Genomic DNA, 17,809 nt, shown 5'->3' with positions numbered 1-17,809 from the left:
GTTTGTGACACACACCCTGTCTATGGGTCCTTGTGACACACGCTGTCCAATGGGGTTTGTGACACACGCCCTGTCCAATGGGATTTGCGACACACACGCTTCCCAATGGGGTTTGTGACCCACAGCCTGTCCAATGAGGATTGTGACACACACCCTGTCTAGGGGTGTTTGTGACACACACGGTGTCCAATGGGGTTTGTGACACACAGAATGTCAAATGGGGTTTGTGACAAACAAGCTGTCCAATGGGGTTTTTGACACACACGCTGTCGAGGGCTTTTTTGACACTCACCCTGTCCAATGAAGTTTGTGAAACACACGTTGTCCAGGAGCATTTGTCATACTTGATGATCAATGGGGTTTGTTACACACACGCTGCACAGGGGCGTTTGTGACACACACCGTGTCCATTGGGGTTTGAGTCACACACACGCTGTTCAATGGGGTTTGTGAAACACACGCTTCTCAATGGGGTTTTGACAGACAGCCTGTCCAATGAGGACTGTGAAAACCACCCTGCCCAAAGGGGTTTGTGACACACACACTGTCCAATGGGGTTTGTGACACACACCCTGTTTAATGGGGTTTGTGACACACACGCTTTCAAATGGGGTTTGTGACTCACACTCTGTCCAATGGGGTTTATGACACACACGCTGTCCAGGGGCATTTGTCACACACGATGACCAATGGGATTTGTGACACACACACTGTCCATGGGGGTTTGACACAGACACTGTCCTTTCGGGTTTGTGACACATATGCTGTCCAGGTGGGTTTGTGACACACACACGATCCAAAGGGGTTTGTGAAAAACACGCTGTCCAAATGGGGTTGTGACACACGCAGTCCAATGGGATTTGTGACACACACACTGTCTAATCGAGTTTGTGACACACACACTGTCCAATGGTGTTTGTAACACACACACTGCCAAATGGGGTTTTTGACACACACACAGTCCAATGGGATTTGTGACACACGCTTCCCAATGGGGTTTGTGAAACACACACTGTCCCATGCGGTTTGTGACACTCACGCTGTTCAATAGTGTTTTTGACACATGCTTTACAGGGAGTTTTGTGACAGACCTGCTGTCCACTGGTTTTGTGCTACACATGCTGTCCAATGGGGTTTGTGAACACACACGCTGTCCAGGGATGTTTCTGACCCTCACGCCGTCTAATAGGTTTGTGACACACATGCTGTCCAGAGGGCTTTGTGACACACACACTGTCCAACGGGGTTACTGAAACACACACTGTCCAATGGGGTTTATAACACATAGTGTCCAGGAAGGTTTGTGACACACACAGAGTCCAAAGGTGTATGTGACACACAAAATGTCCAATGGTGTTTGTGTCACACACAGTGTCCTATGGGATTTGTGACACACACGTTGTTCTAAGGGGTTTCTGACACACACACTGTCCAGTGGGGTTGGTGACACACACACTGTCTAATCAGGTTTGTGACACACACAATGTCCACTGGTGTTTGTGTCACACACACTGTCTTAAGGGGTTTGTGACACACACTTTGTCCAATGAGGTTTGTGATACACACACTGTCCAATGGGGTTTGTGAAACACACGCTGTCCAGGGGTGTTTGTGCCCCTCACGCTGTCCAATGGGTTTTGTGTCACACACATGCTGTCCAATGGGATTTGTGACAGACACGCTATCTAATGGGGTTTGTAACGCACACACTGTCCAAGAGGGTTTGACACACACACACTGTCCAATGGGGTTTATGAAACACACGAAGTCCGAAGTAGATTGTGACACACACGCTGTCCAGGGGGTTTCTAGGACACACACTGTATAAGGTGGTTTTGAGATACACACGCTTTTCAATGGGGTTTGTGACACACACGCTGCCCAATGCGGTTTGTGAAACACACACTGTCCAAGAGGATGTGTGACACACACACTGTCCCATGGGATTTGTTACACACACGCTGTCCAATGGGGTCTGTGACACACACACGGCCCAAAGGTGTTTGTGACACACAAACACTCCAACGGTGTTTGTGAGACACACGCTGTCCAGTGCGGTTTGTGACACACACACTGTCCAGGGGGGTTTAGGCACACACGCTGTCCAATGAGGTTTGTGACACAGACAATGTATAATGGGGTTTGTGACACACATGCTGTCCAATGGGGTTTGTGACATACACATTGTTCAATATGGTTCGTGACACACACGCTGTCCATTGGGGTTTTGACACACACGCTGTCCAGGGGTGTTCGTGACACACACGATGTACAATGAGGTTTGTGAAACACACACAGTCCAGATGGGTTTGTGACACAGACACTGTCAAAAGGGGTCTGTGACACACACACTGTCCAGAGGGTTTTCTGACACACACATTGTCTAATAGGCATTGTGAGACACACACTGTCCAATGGGGTTGGTGACACACACAGTGTCCAATGGGGTTGGTGACACACACACTGTGCAATATGGTTTGTGACACGCAGGCTGTCCAACAGGGTTTGTGACACACACGCTTTCCAATGGGGTTTGTGACTCACACTCTGTCCAATGGAGTTTGTGACACACACACCGTCGAATGGGGTTTGTGACACACATGCTGTCCAATGGGGTTTGTGACACACACGCTGTCCAGGGGTTTTTGTGACACACACCCTGTACAATGAAGTTTGTGAAACACACGTTGTCCAGGGGCATTTGTCATACACGATGACCAATGGGGTTTGAAACACACACGCTGCCCAATGGGGTTTGTGACACACACCCTGTCCAGGGGTGTTTGTGACACACACGCTGTCCAATGGGGTTTGTGACACACACACTGTCTAGTCGGGTTTGTGACACACACCCTGTCCAGGGGTGTTTGTTACACACACGGTGTCCAATGGGATTTGTGACACACACGCTGTCTAATGGGATTTGTGACACACACGCATCCCAATGGGGTTAGTGACACACAGCCTGTCCAATGAGGTTTGTGACACACATCATGTCCAGAGGTGTTTGTGACACACAGGCTGTCCAATGGGGTTCGGGACACACAGGCTGTCCAATTGACAGTGAGACACACACACTATCCAATGGGGTTTGTTACACAGACCTTGTCCAGGTGTGTTTGTGACACACACAGTTTCCAGGGCTGTTTGTGACACAAACGCTGTCCAATGGGATTTGTGATACACAGCCTGTCCAATGGGGTTTATTACACACACCCTGTTCAGGGGTGTTCGTGACATACACGCTGTCCAATGGTGTTTGTGACACATACCATGTTGAATGGGGTTTGTGACACACCCTGTTTAATGGGGTTTGTGACACACCCGCTGTTCAATGGGGTTTGTGACACACACACCGTCGAATGGGGTTTGTGACACACTCGCTGTTCAATGGGGTTTGTGACACACACGCTGTTCAATGGGGTTTGAGACACACACGCTGTCCAGGGGTCTTTGTGACGCGCACCCTGTCTACTGGGCTTTGTGATACACACGCTGTCCAGGGGTCTTTGTTACACACACACAGTCCAATGCGGTTTGTGACACACACACGCTGTTCAATGGTGTTTGTGACACACACCCTGTCCAATGGGGTTTGTGACACACATGCTGTCCACTGGGGTTTGTGACACACACACTGTCCAGGGGCGTTTGTGACACACACGCTGTCCAATGGGGTTTGTGACACACACGCTGTCCAATGGAGTTTGTGACACACACCCTGTTTAATGGGGTTTGAGACACACACGCTATCCATCGGGGTTTTTGACACACTCGCAGTTCAATGGGGTTTGTGCCACACACGCTGTTCAATGGGGTTTGTGACACACACGCTTCCCAATGGGGTTTGTGACACACAGCCTGTCCAATGAGGATTGTGACACACACCCTGTCTAGAGGTGTTTGTGACACACACGGTGTCCAATGGGGTTTGTGACACACACACTGTCCAATGGGGTTTATGACACACAGGCTGTCAAATGCGGTTTGTGACACACACTCTTTCCAATGCAGTTTGTAACACACACCCTGTTTAATGGGGTTTGTTACACAAACGCTGTACAATGGGGTTTGTGACACACACCCTGTTCAGGGGCTTTTGTGACCCACACGCTGTTCAATGGGGTTTGTGACACACACGCTGTTCAATGGGGTTTGTGACACACACCCTATGCAGGGGTGTTTGTGACACACCCGCTGTCCAATGAGGTTTGTGACACACACACTTTCCAATGGGGTTTGTGACTCACTCTCTGTCCAATAGAGTTTTTGACACACACACCGTCGAATGGGGTTTGTGACACACTCGCTGTTCAATGGGTTTTGTGACACACACTTTGTTCAATGGGGTTTGTGACACACACCCTGTCCGTGGTTGTTTGTGACACACGCTGTCCAATGGGGTTTGTTACACACACGCTGTCCAACGGGTTTGTGACATACAGGCTGTCCAATGCGGTTTATGACACACACTCTTTCCAGTGGAGTTTGTCACACACACACCGTCGAATGGGGTTTGTGACACACTCGCAGTTCAATGGGGTTTGTGACATACACGCTGTCCAGGGGCATTTGTCATACACGATGACCAATGGGGTTTGTGACACACACGCTTCCCAATGTTGTTTATGACACACACACTGTCCCATGGGGTCTGTGACACACACACTGTCCAATGGGGTCTGTGACACACACGTTGTCCAATGGGGTTTGTGACACACTCGCTGTCCAATGGGGTTTGTGACACACACACTGTCCAGGGGCGTTTGTGACACACGCGCTGTCCAATGGGCTTTGTGACACACACGCTGTCCAATGGAGTTTGTGACACACACCCTGTTTAATGGGGTTTGTGACACACCCGCTATCCAACGGGGTTTTTGACAACACTCGCAGTTCAATGGGGTTTGTGACACACACGCTGTCCAATGGGGTTTGTGACACACACGCTTCCCAATGGGGTTTCTGACACATAGCCTGTCCAATGAGGATTGTGACACACACCCTGTGTAGAGTTGTTTGTGACACACACGGTGTCCAATGGGGTTTGTGACACACACCCTGTTCAGGGGCTTTTGTGAAAAACACGCTGTCCAGTTGCGTTTGTGACGCATACCCTGTCCAATGGGCTTTGTGACACACACGCTGTCCAGGGGCATTTGTTATACACTATGACCAATGGGGTTTGTGTCACACACCGTGTCCAATGGGGTTTGAGACACACACGATGTCCAGGGGTCTTTGTGACACATACGCTGTTCACTGGGGTTTCTGATACACAGGCTGTCCAGTCGTCTTTGTTACACACACACTGTCCAATACGGTTTGAGACTCACACACGCTGTTCAAAGGGGTTTGTGACACACACAGTGTCCAATGGGGTCTGTGACACACACGCTGTCCAATGGGGTTTGCGACACACACCCTGTTTAATGGGGTTTGTCACACACACGCTTTCAAATGGGGTTTGTTACTCACACTCTGTCCAATGGAGTTTGTGACACACACGATGTCCAGGGGTCTTTGTGACACACACCCTGTCCATTGGGGTTTGTGACACACATGCTGTCCAATGGGGTTTGTGACACATACACTGTCCAGGGGCGTTTGTGACACACACGCTGTCCAATGGAGTTTGTGACACACACCCTGTTTAATGGGGTTTGTGACACACCCGCTATCCAACGGGGTTTTTGACACACTCGCTGTTCAATGGGGTTTGTGACACACACGCTGTCCAATGGGGTTTGTGACACACACGCTGGCCAATGGGGTTTCTGACACACAGCCTGTCCAATGAGGATTGTGACACACACCCTGTCTAGGGGTGTTTGTGACACACACACTTTCCAATGGGGTTTGTGACACACACCCTGTCTAAATGGGATTTGTGACACACACGCTTCCCGATGGCGTTTGTGACACACAGCCTGTCCCATGAGGTTTATGATACACACCATGTCCAGCGGTGTTTGTGACACACAGGTTGTCCAGTGGGGATTGTGACACACACGCTCTCAAATGAAGTTTGTGACACACACTCTGTTTAAAGGGCTTTGTGATACACACACTGTCTAGGGGGCTTTGTGACACAAAAACTTTCTAGGAGGTGTTGTTACACACGCCATCCAATGGATTTTGTGACACAGACGCTGTCCAATGGGGTTTGGGACACACAGGCTGTGCAATGGGGTTTGTGACACACTCGCTGTCCAATGGGGTTTGTGACACACACACTGTCCAGGGGCGTTTGTGACACACGCGCTGTCCAATGAGGTTTGTGACACACACGCTGTCCAAGGGGGTTTGTGACACACACGGTGTCCAATCGGGTTTGTGACACACACACTGTCTAATGGTATTTGTGACACACAAGCTTCCCAATGGGGTTTGTGACACACAGCCTGTCCAATGAGGTTTGTGACACACACCATGTCCAGAGGTGTTTGTGACACACAGGCTGTCCAATGGGCTTTGTGACACACACGCTGCCCAATGGGGTTTGTGACACACACGCTGTCCAATGGAGTTTATGACACACACCCTGTGTAATGGGATTTGTGACACACACACGGTCTAGGGAGGTTTGTGATACAAACACTGTCCAGGGGGTGTTGTTACACACGCTATCCAATGGATTTTGTGACACACACGCTGTCCAATAGGGTATGGGAAAGCAGGATGTCCAATTGACAGTATTGCACACACACTATTCAAAGGGGTTTGTGAAACATACCCTGTCCAGGTGTGTTTGTGACACACACAGTTTTCAGGAGTGTTTGTGACACACACACTGTCCAATGGGATTTGTGACACACACGCTTTCAAATGGGGTTTGTGACTCACACTCTGTCCAATGGAGTTTGTGACACACACGCTGTCCAGGGGTCTTTGTGACACACACCCTGTCCAATAGGGTTTGTGACACGCATGCTGTCCAATGGGTTTGTGACACACACACTGTCCAGGGGCGTTTGTGACACGCACGCTGTCCAATGGAGTTTGTGACACACACCCTATCCAGGGGTGTTTGTGAATACCTGATGTCCAATGGGCTTTGTGACACACCCGCTGTCCAATGGGGTTTGTGACACACACACTTTCCAATGGGGTTTGTGACTCACACTCTGTCATATGGAGTCTGTGACACACACGCTGTCCAGGGGTCTTTGTGACACACTCGCTGTCCAATGGTGTTTGTGACACACACGCTGTCCAATGGTGTTTGTGACACACACCCTGTTTAATGGGGTTTGTGACACACACACCGTCCAGGGGCATTTGTGACACACACGCTGTCCAATGGGGTTTGTGACACACCCGCTGTCCAACGGGGTTTGTGACACACTCGCTGTTCAATGGGCTTTGTGACACACACGCTGTTCAATGGGGTTTGTGACATACACCCTGTCCATGGGTGTTTGTGACACACGCTGTCGAATGGGGTTTGTAACACGCACAAGCTGTCCAACGGGGTTTGTAACACACAGGCTGTCCAATGCGGTTTGTGACACAAACTCTCTCCAATGGAGGTTGTGACACACATCCTGTTTAATGGGGTTTGTGACAAACCCGCTGTCCAATGGGATTTGTGACACACACGCTGTTCAGGGGTTTTTGTGAAACACACCCTGTCCAATGGAGTTTGTGACACACACGCTATCCAGGGGCATTTGTCATACACGATGACCAATGGGGTTTGTGACACACACGCTGTTCAATGGAGTTTATGACACACACGCTGTCCAATGGGGTTTGTGACACACACCCTGTCCAGGGGCGTTTGTGACACACACGCTGTCCAATGCGGTTTGTGACACATACGCTGGCCAGTGGGGTTTGTGACACAGACCCTGTTTAATGGGCTTAGTAACACACACGCTGTTAAATGGGGTTTGTGACACACACACTGTCCAATGGGGCTTGTGCCACACACCATATCTAGGGGTGTTTGTGACACACACGGTGTCCAATGGGCTTTGTGAAACACACGCTGTCTAAATGGGATTTGTGACACACACGCTGTCCAGGGGTCTTTGTGACACATACTCTGTCCACTGGGGTTTCTGATAAACACGCTGTCCAGGGGTCTTTGTTACACACACACTGTCCAATACGGTTTGAGACACACACCCGCTGTTCAATGGGGTTTGTGACACACACAGTGTCCAATGGGGTCTGTGACACACACGCTGTCCACTGGGGTTTGTGACACAACCGCTGTCCAATGGGGTTCGTAACACACACCCTGTTTAATGGGGTTTGTGACACACACTTTGTCCAATGGAGTTTGTGACACACACGCTGTCCAGGGGTCTTTGTGACATACACCCTGTCCAATGAGGTTTGTGACACACATGTTGTGCAATGGGGTTTGTGACACACACACTGTCCCGGGGTGTTTGTGACACACACGCTGTCCAATGGGGTTTGTGACACACACGCTGTCCAACGGAGTTTGTGACACACACCCTGTTTAATGGGGTTTTTGACACACCCGCTATTGAACAGGTTTTTTGACACACTCGCTGTTCAATGGGGTTTGTGACACACACGCTGTCCAATGGGGTTTGTGAACACACACGCTTCCCAATGGGGTTTCTGATACACAGCCTAGCCAATGAGCATTGTGACACACTCCCTGTGTAGGGGTGTTTGTGACACACACGCTGTCCAATGGGGTTTGTGACAGACACGCTCTCCAATGGGGTTTGTGACACACACCCTATGCAGGGGTGTTTGTGGCACACCCGCTGTGCAATGGGGTTTGTGACACACACACTTTCCAATGGAGTTTGTGACTCACTCTCTGTCCAATGGAGTTTGTGACACACACACCGTCGAATGGGGTTTTTGACACACTCGCTGTTCAATGGGGTTTGCGACACACAAGCTGTTCAATGGGTTTTGTGACACACACCCTGTCCATGGGTGTTTGTGACACAAGCTGTCCAATGGGGTTTGTTACACACACGCTGTCCAACGGGATTTTTGACACACAGGCTGTCCAATGCAGTTTATGACACACACTCCTTCCAATGGAGTTTGTGACACACACAACGTCGAATGAACACACTCGCTGTTCAATGGGGTTTGTCACACACACGCTGTCCAGGGGCATTTGTCATACACGACGACCAATGGGGTTTGAGAAACACACGCTGCCCAATGTGCTTTATGACACACAGGCTGTCCAATGGAGTTTGTGACACACACCCTGTCCAGGGGCGTTTGTGACACACATGGTGTCCAGTGGGGTTTGTCACACACACGCTGTCTAATGGGATTTGTGATACACATGCTTCCTAATGGGGTTTGTGACACACAGTCTGTCCAATGATGTTTGTGACACACGCCATGTACAGCGGTGTTTGTGACACACACGCTGTCCAATGGGGTTTGTGACACACACGCTTCCCAATGGGGTTTGTGACACACACCCTGTTTAATGGGCTTGGTGACACACACGCTGTTCAATGGGGTTTGTGACACACAGCCTGTCCAATGAGGATTGTGACACACACCCTGTCTAGGGGTGTTTGCGACACACATGGTGTCCAATGGGGTTTGTGACACACAGTCTGTCCAATAAGGTTTGTGACACACAGGCTGTCCAATGGAGTTTGTGACACAGACCCTGTCCACGGACGTTTGTGACACAAACGGTTTCCAGGGGTGTTTGTGACACAAACACTGTACAATGTGGTTTGTGACACACACGCTTTTTAATGGGATTTGTGACACACACACTGTCCAATGGGGTTTGTGACACACACGCTGTCCAATGGGGTCTTTGTGACACACACCCTGTCCACTGGGGTTTGTGACACACACACGCTGTTCAATGGGGTTTCTGACACACACACTGTCCAAAGGGGTCTCTGACTCACACTCTGTCCAATGAGGTTTGTGACACACACCCTGTCCAATGGGGTTTGTGACACACACGCTATCCAATGGGGTTTGTGACTACCCGCTGTTCAATGGGGTTTGTGACACACACACGGTCCAATGGGGTTTGTGAATCACACTCTGTCCATGGGTGCTTGTGACACACGCTTTCCAATGGGGTTTGTGACACACACACTGTCGAATGCGGTTTTTGACACACACGCTGTCCAATCGGGTTTGTGACACACACGCTGTCCAGGGGTTTTTGTAACACACACCGTGTCCAATGGGGTTTGTGACACACACGCTGTTCAATGGGGTTTGTGACAAGCACGCTGTTCAATGCGGTTTGTGACACACACACTTCCCAATGGGGTTTGTGACACACAGTCTGTCCAAAGAGGTTTGTGAGACACACCATGTACAGGGGTGTTTGTGACACACAGGGTGTCCAATAGGGTTTGTGACACACACGCTGTCCAAAGGGCTTTGCGACACACACCCTGTTCTGGGGCTTTTGTGACACATACGCTGTCCAATGGGCTCTGTGACACACAGGCTGTCCAGTAAGGTTTGTGACACAAACCCTGTTTAATGGGCTTTGTGACACGCACGCGTTCAATGGGGTTTGTGACACACACGCTTCCCAATTGGGGTTGTGACACACAACCTGTCCAAAGAGGTTTGTGAGACACACCATGTCCAGGGGTGTTTCTGACACACAGGCAGTCCAATGGGATTTGTGACACACACGCTGTCCAAGGGGGTTTGTGATACACATCCTGTCCAGGGGTGTTTGTGACACACCCACCGTCCAATGGGGATTGTGACACACACGCTCTCCAATGGAGTTTGTGACACACACCCTGTCCAATGGGGTTTGTGACGCACACGATCTCCAATGGAGTTTGTGACACACACCCTGTCCAATGGGGATTGTGACACACACCCTGTCTAAGGGTGTTTGTGACACACACGGTGGCCAATGGGGTTTGTGATACACATCCTGTCCAGGGGTGTTTGTGACACACCCACTGTCCAATAGGGATTGTGACACACACGCTCTCCAATGGTGTTTGTGACACACACGGTGGCCAATGGAGTTTGTGACACACACACTGTCCAATGGGATTTGTGACACGCACGCTGTCCAGGGGTTTTTGTGAAACACACCCTGTCTAATGGAGTTTGTGACACACACGCTGTCCAGGGGCATTTTTCACACACGATGTCCAATGGGGCTTGTGACACACAAGCTGCCCAATGGGGTATGTGACACACATCCTGTTCAGGGGCTTTTGTGACACACACGCTGTCCAATGGGGTTTGTGACACAAACGCTGTCCAATGAGGCTTGTGACACAGACCCTGTTTAATGGGCTTTGTGACACACACGCTGTTCAATGGGGTTTGTGACACACACACTGTCCAATGGGGTTTGATACACACACGCTGTTCAATGGGGTTTGTGACAAGCACGCTGTTCAATCGGGTTTGTGACACACACGCTTCCCAATGGGGTTTGTGGCACACAGCCTGTCCAAAGAGGTTTGTGACACACACCGTGTTCTGGGGCTTTTGTGACACATACGCTGTCCAATGGGGTCTGTGACACACAGGCTGTCCAATAAGGTTTGTGACACAAACCCTGTTTAATGGGCTTTGTGACACGCACGCTGTTCAATAGGGTTTGTGACACACACACTTCTCAATTGGGGTTGTGACACACAACCTGTCCAAAGAGGTTTGTGAGACACACCATGTCCAGGGGTGCTTCTGACACACAGGCAGTCCAATGGGGTTTGTGACACACACGCTGTCCAAGGGGGTTTGTGACACAGACCCTGTCCACGGACGTTTGTGACACAAATAGTTTCCAGGGGTGTTTGTGAAACACAGGCTCTCCAATGGAGTTTGTGACACACACGCTGTCCAATGGGCTTTGTGATACACCTCCTGTCCAGGGGTGTTTGTGACACACCCACTGTCCCATGGGGATTGTGACACATACGCTCTCCAATGGTCTTTGTGACACACACGGTGGCCAATGGGGTTTGTGACACACACACTGTCCAATGGGGTTTGTGACACACAGGCTGTCCAACGCAGTTTGTGACACACATTCTTTAAAATGGAGTTTGTGAAACACACGCTGTCCAATGGGGTTTGTGACACACACGCTGTCCAAGAGGATGTGTGACACACACACTGTCCCATGAGATTTGTTACACACACGCTGTCCAATGGGGTCTGTGACACACACACGGCCCAATGGTGTTTGTGACACACAAATACTCCAACGGTGTTTGTGACACACACACTGTCCAGGGGGGTTTAGGACACACACGCTGTCCAATGGGGTTTGTGACACAGACAATGTATAATGAGGTTTGTGACACACACGCTGTCCAATGGGGTTTCTGACATACACACTGTTCACTATGGTTCGTGACACACACGCTGTCCATTGGGGTTTTGACACACATGCTGTCCAGGGGTGTTCGTGACACACACAATGTCCAATGAGGTTTGTGAAACACACACAGTCCAGATGGGTTTGTGACACAGACACTGTCAAAAGGGGTCTGTGACACACACACTGTCCAGAGGGTTTTCTGACACACACATTGTCTAACAGGCATTGTGAGACACACACTGTCCAATGGGGTTGGTGACACCCACACTGTCCAATGGGGTTGGTGACACACATGTTGTCCAGGGGTGGTTGTGACACACACGCTGTCCAATGGGGTTTGTGACACACATGCTGTCCAATGGGGTTTACGCCACACACACTGTACAGGGGTGTTGTTACACACGCTATCCAATGGACACACACTATCCAAAGGGGTTTGTTACACATACCCTGTCCAGATGTGTTTGTGACACACACAGTTTCCAGGGCTGTTTGTGACCCAAACGCTGTCCAATGGGATTTGTGATACACACCCTGTCCAATGGGGTTTGTGACACACACCCTGTTCAGGGGTGTTCGTGACACACACGCTGTCCAATGGGGTTTGTGACACACACGCTGTCCAATGGGGTTTGTGACACGCACGCTGTCCAATGGGGTTTGTGACATACACCCTGTCCAGGGGCGTTTGTGACACACACCCTGTCCAGGGCCTTTTGTGACACAAACGGTGTCCAAGGGTGTTTGTGACACACAAGCTGTCCAATGGGGTTTGTGACACACACCCTGTCCAATGGAGTTTGTGACACACACCCTGTCCAATGGGCTTTGTGACACAGACGCTGTCCAGGGGGGTTTGTGACACAGACGCTGTCCAGGGATATTTTGGACACACACAGTTTCCGGGGGGCTTGTGACACATGCTGTCCAATGGGGTTTGTGACACACATGCTGTCCAACGGGGTTTGTGACACATACACTCTCCAATGGGGTTTGTGACACACACGCTGTCCAATGGGGTTTGTGACACACACGCTGTCCAATGGGGTTTGTGACACATACGCTCTCCAATGGGGTTTGTGACACACACCCTATCTAGGGGCGTTTGTGACATACACGTTGTCCAATGGTGTTTGTGACACACACAGTTTCCAGGGGGGGTTGTGACATATGCTGTCCAATGGGGTTTGTGAGACACACCCTGTCCAGGGGCGTTTGTGACACAAACGGTGTCCAGGGGGGGTTGTGACGCATACCTGTAGGTAGTTAGGGTCTGGAGGCCGGAAGATCTCACACTGTACAGAAAGATAGTAGCCCCTCCCCAGGTAGGTAGGAGTATGTGAGGCAAGCAGATGGACGTGACGTTGCAAACCTAAGGTATATAACGCTGTGTTACTTGTTAAGAAACGCCATTTGCTTTCCACCACAGTGGCGTCTGTGTGCTGATGGACCGAGCGACCTGGGATGTGGTCGCCGTGCTGTCTCTGAACCAGGTCGTCACTGCCCACTGAGAGGCAACAGGAAGGGAAGAGAACAAAGGGACTGAGAAACAAAGCAAAGTTTAGATCAAAATGAAGAGACTGGAAAGGGAAAACATGCAGCAATGAGCTGGAGGAAGAGGAAAAGAGGGCTGAGGAGCAGGAAAGAGGATGAGAAGACAAAGAAAAGGCAGAGCCAGCTGGACAGGGAAGATACAGCGAGAGGGGATGGGGCTGGGAACAGGCAAGGAAGACAGAAAGACAAACAGGACTGAAAGACATCAAGAAGGAAAAGGGGCAGTAATCTGGACAGAGATGGAGAAAGAAGCAGCAGGGAAAGGGCAGACAGGCAGAACGACAGAGAGGGAGCAGGAGAGAGAAAGAACAATAAGGGTTGGGGCAGGATAGAGATTGGGAAAAAATCCTGGGGTGGGCAGCAAGAGGAAGAGGGAGTAAAAAAGAAGAGGGGCAGGAATAGGCGCAGGGAGCAGGACAGAGGGATACAGTGAGAAATGATGGGGCACGGAGCGGGACAGAGCAACAGACAAGAATGACGACAAAGAGAAACCGGGGATGATGAGAACACAGAGGGGTGGAGACGGAGAGGGAGATACGAGAAACCCTGCACAGAGATTCAGAAGGGTGGGGGAATAGGTGAGGAAGCAGCAGAGGGCCAGAGGGAGAAGAGATGAAGAGGAAGAAGGGCACAGCAGGAAAGAGGAGGGAGCAGGGAGGGACTGGGACACAAAACAGGGTGAAATGTCCCCAAAGGCCCAGGACTCACCGCACTTCCTGCTCTCTGCACTGCCAGGCAAGCTGTGGAGATCAGGCACTTCTGTCTGTGAGAAATGCAGTTGTGATTTGTGCTGAGACGTTTGATGTTTACAGATACAACCAAATGAGGCTCGGGCTCTGAACCTGCAAAAAGGAAAAGGTGGGTAAGTTCTACATAAAAATTTTGAAACTTGTTTATGAGGTTATATTGATAGAGGGAGCTAACATTTTCAGGGTTAACCAACCACATAATAAGGGCCTACTAACGAACTAACACCCAGCGCTGTTTTGCTTAGGGTCTAACGAACAAGTGTTTAAGGAATACAATTAAGGAATTGAATTAAACGTTGTTTATCCATAGAAAAAGCCTAAGTTATTTATTTCATTCCTTTACAACAAGTGATTGAATCTGCTATAGAAAAGTTCAACCCCCTCCTCTATAGCAAAGGACAAAAGAAAGTATGGATTTTTGTTGCATCTAATCCATAATGCAAGTACCAATTAAAACGTGTCTGCTGGAGTGGATATCCTGGACACGAACAGGCAGGATCCTGGTGTTGTGCCCATGGTGATTCATCCACTGTGGCCGTGGGTGTCAGGCCTTGATACAACAGACACAAAACCTTGGGAGAGAGGTGATCACAGTAAAACGCTTAAAGATAATGAGCTAGCACACTTGATTTAGTCTTTATTTAAAAATACACACGGCTGCTGTCTTTTTCCAGTTTAGCTACGATGGGCTCCAATATCTCTATTAATTCTAACTATAACACGTGACAAAAATTAAGGGGGGAAAGCTTTGTTTTTACAACGGTAAATACAGTCTAAATCGTAATTTGGGAAACAGATAAAGGGCTGTAGCAGATGAGGCACAGACTCTCTTTAAGATGCAGAGAGACATTTAATACAAACTCAGGTTTGCATTTGAAACATCGCGGACCTCTGTCCTCGATGTACCGATCCTGTATCAATCCCTCTGTCCCTGATGTATCCACCGCGTATCAATCCCTCTGTCCCTCATGTACCAACCCCGTATCAATCCCTCTGTCCCTCATGTACCAATCCCTCTGTCCCTGATGGTTCATGTCCCACACAGTCCTTGCTGCTTGTGTTGTTCCACCAGCGCTTGTTCTCACACTGTGACTCTTGCAATTTCTCACGGGCCTGATGTCACAACCCTGCCACATCTCCCCTTCTTTGTTTAACAATTGCAGCCACAGCAGCGTGTAACTGCACAGCCATTGCACCATTAAAGCTTTTTTCAACCATTCGTTGTGCACAAGAGAAGACACATGGTACACAATCAATAAGTACAGACTCCACATACAAACATTCTAAGCAGCAGGTTAAAGGGCCGTGTTTTGCAATTTTTGTGGCACCCATAACTGTTACAGAATCGCTACTTAATATTCCCTGCATAGTGTTTAACACAGAATAATGAGCTCCCAGTCAACTAAGAATTCTATTTCTCTGTTCTCCAAGTCAGGATCTATATTAATATATTTCTGAGCTGTCGGTTTAAGACGGTGTAAAAACTCAGTGGGAGACTCCTCACAATCCTGTTTAATCTCAGAAGGTTTTGGCATGTTTACAGCTTTAGGCGCAGCGTGTCTAATCCCGTATAAAATGCACTGGCGATACCAATGCAGCCTGTGCCCCGATATAAGGATATCAGGATCCCACCCTGGACTGACCGAGGGACAATTTTGATCTCATGTTCTCTGTGTATTCTACACCAATAGCTGTTCTTCAACAAACCTTTTACTGGTTTGCATTTCTTTCCCTGATTATCCTTTTTCAAAACAAATGGATCTGAAGAGGATAAAGACAATGCATATGTAACATTATATATTGTGTAATATGCCTTATGTAATAGGCAATATATGATTTAAAATAGATATCTTACTACATATTACATGCAGCACATTACTATACTACAGATCTCAAAGTATACCCACCTAGACCTGTGAAGCATATTAATATTATTTACAGTGGCCACCATTAATTACAATATTCAATCAGATTCTCCCTGGTTGACGCCCTGTTGAACAGCAAACGATCCTTTTCCAATGTCAGAAAACACAGCCTGGGGGGGATTTCTCACGAATCCTCCTGCCGATTGTCCACTACCTACTTCACAATCACAATCACAGACAATTGGTGAACCCTAAGTACTGGACTATAAAATCCCCCAAGACACAAGTAACAACAACAACAAACCACTAAAGCCAGAAACAATTATACAATTGCTAAGGCACAAACAGCAAAATCATTAAAGGTACCTTTATCAAATTGCTGTTCCCTCGTTTTTCTCTTTAATTTATTGTTTTCTCATTTTCCCCTTTAATTTTTTATTTCTTTCTTTTTTTAAGTTACCCAGTTTACCAAAATGCGCAGACGCGAATGCGCAGACCCAACGCGCTGGTGTCGCCCACGTCTCGCGCAGGCAGCGTGCCAACGCAACCAGACAATGAAAGTGCCTTATCTCATTGATGGGGTTTTACCCGCGTCCCGAGCTGGTCCGAGGAGCTGTGGTCCCTTCCAGGAATTCCCCGGTGCCGGCACAAGGTCCCAGAGATCCTGGGATCCACGGGAGGTCAGGCAGATTATCCCATCCTCGTCGCCAGAAATGATACCGAAAAGTCGTCAAACAGACTCTTTAACACTGTTTTGAAAGTGTTAAAAAGCAGGCACTTCTATTACAGCGCGCTGGGGGATCGCTCCTCTAATCGAGTGTGCGTTCCGCTTGCCTCTGGTTTTACAGATCGTGGAACTCCTCAAACAGCAAAACATGCCAACCAATGTTACAGACGTCTCGTGCTCTTTCACCAGCGCGTGCAGCAGCAACGAGAAATCTGGAATGAGCGTCTACAGAAACACGTACGTATTTACCCAATTCAGAACAATGCGTTACATCCGCTGGCCGTACTTCATTGGCAGTAACCCCTCCTGGATTAACACCCTCTGTGGATGGCGCGGGTGCCAACTGTTGGCAATCAGGGCAGGACATAAGAACGCTCCTGGCCTGATCCACTGTCATTTGAAGTTGTCGTTTTAACGCCTTTGCACTCTGGTGAAAGAACTTATGTGATCATTTAGCTTGCTCCAAGGCTTTAGGCACAGTGAGCGGCACAGCTCGTGCATCGGCCCTCCTACTGCCTTTCGCAAGTGGTCCTGGAAGGGCCACTGCGAGAGCGGGTGTGCATTGCATAATACCTATGATGTCTATGATTTATTAGAAACCATAGCA

Source organism: Nesoenas mayeri (genome assembly GCF_963082525.1).
Source record: "Nesoenas mayeri genome assembly, chromosome: 15".
Classification (NCBI taxonomy): Eukaryota; Metazoa; Chordata; class Aves; order Columbiformes; family Columbidae; genus Nesoenas; species Nesoenas mayeri.
Note: the sequence above shows the minus strand (reverse complement) of the source record.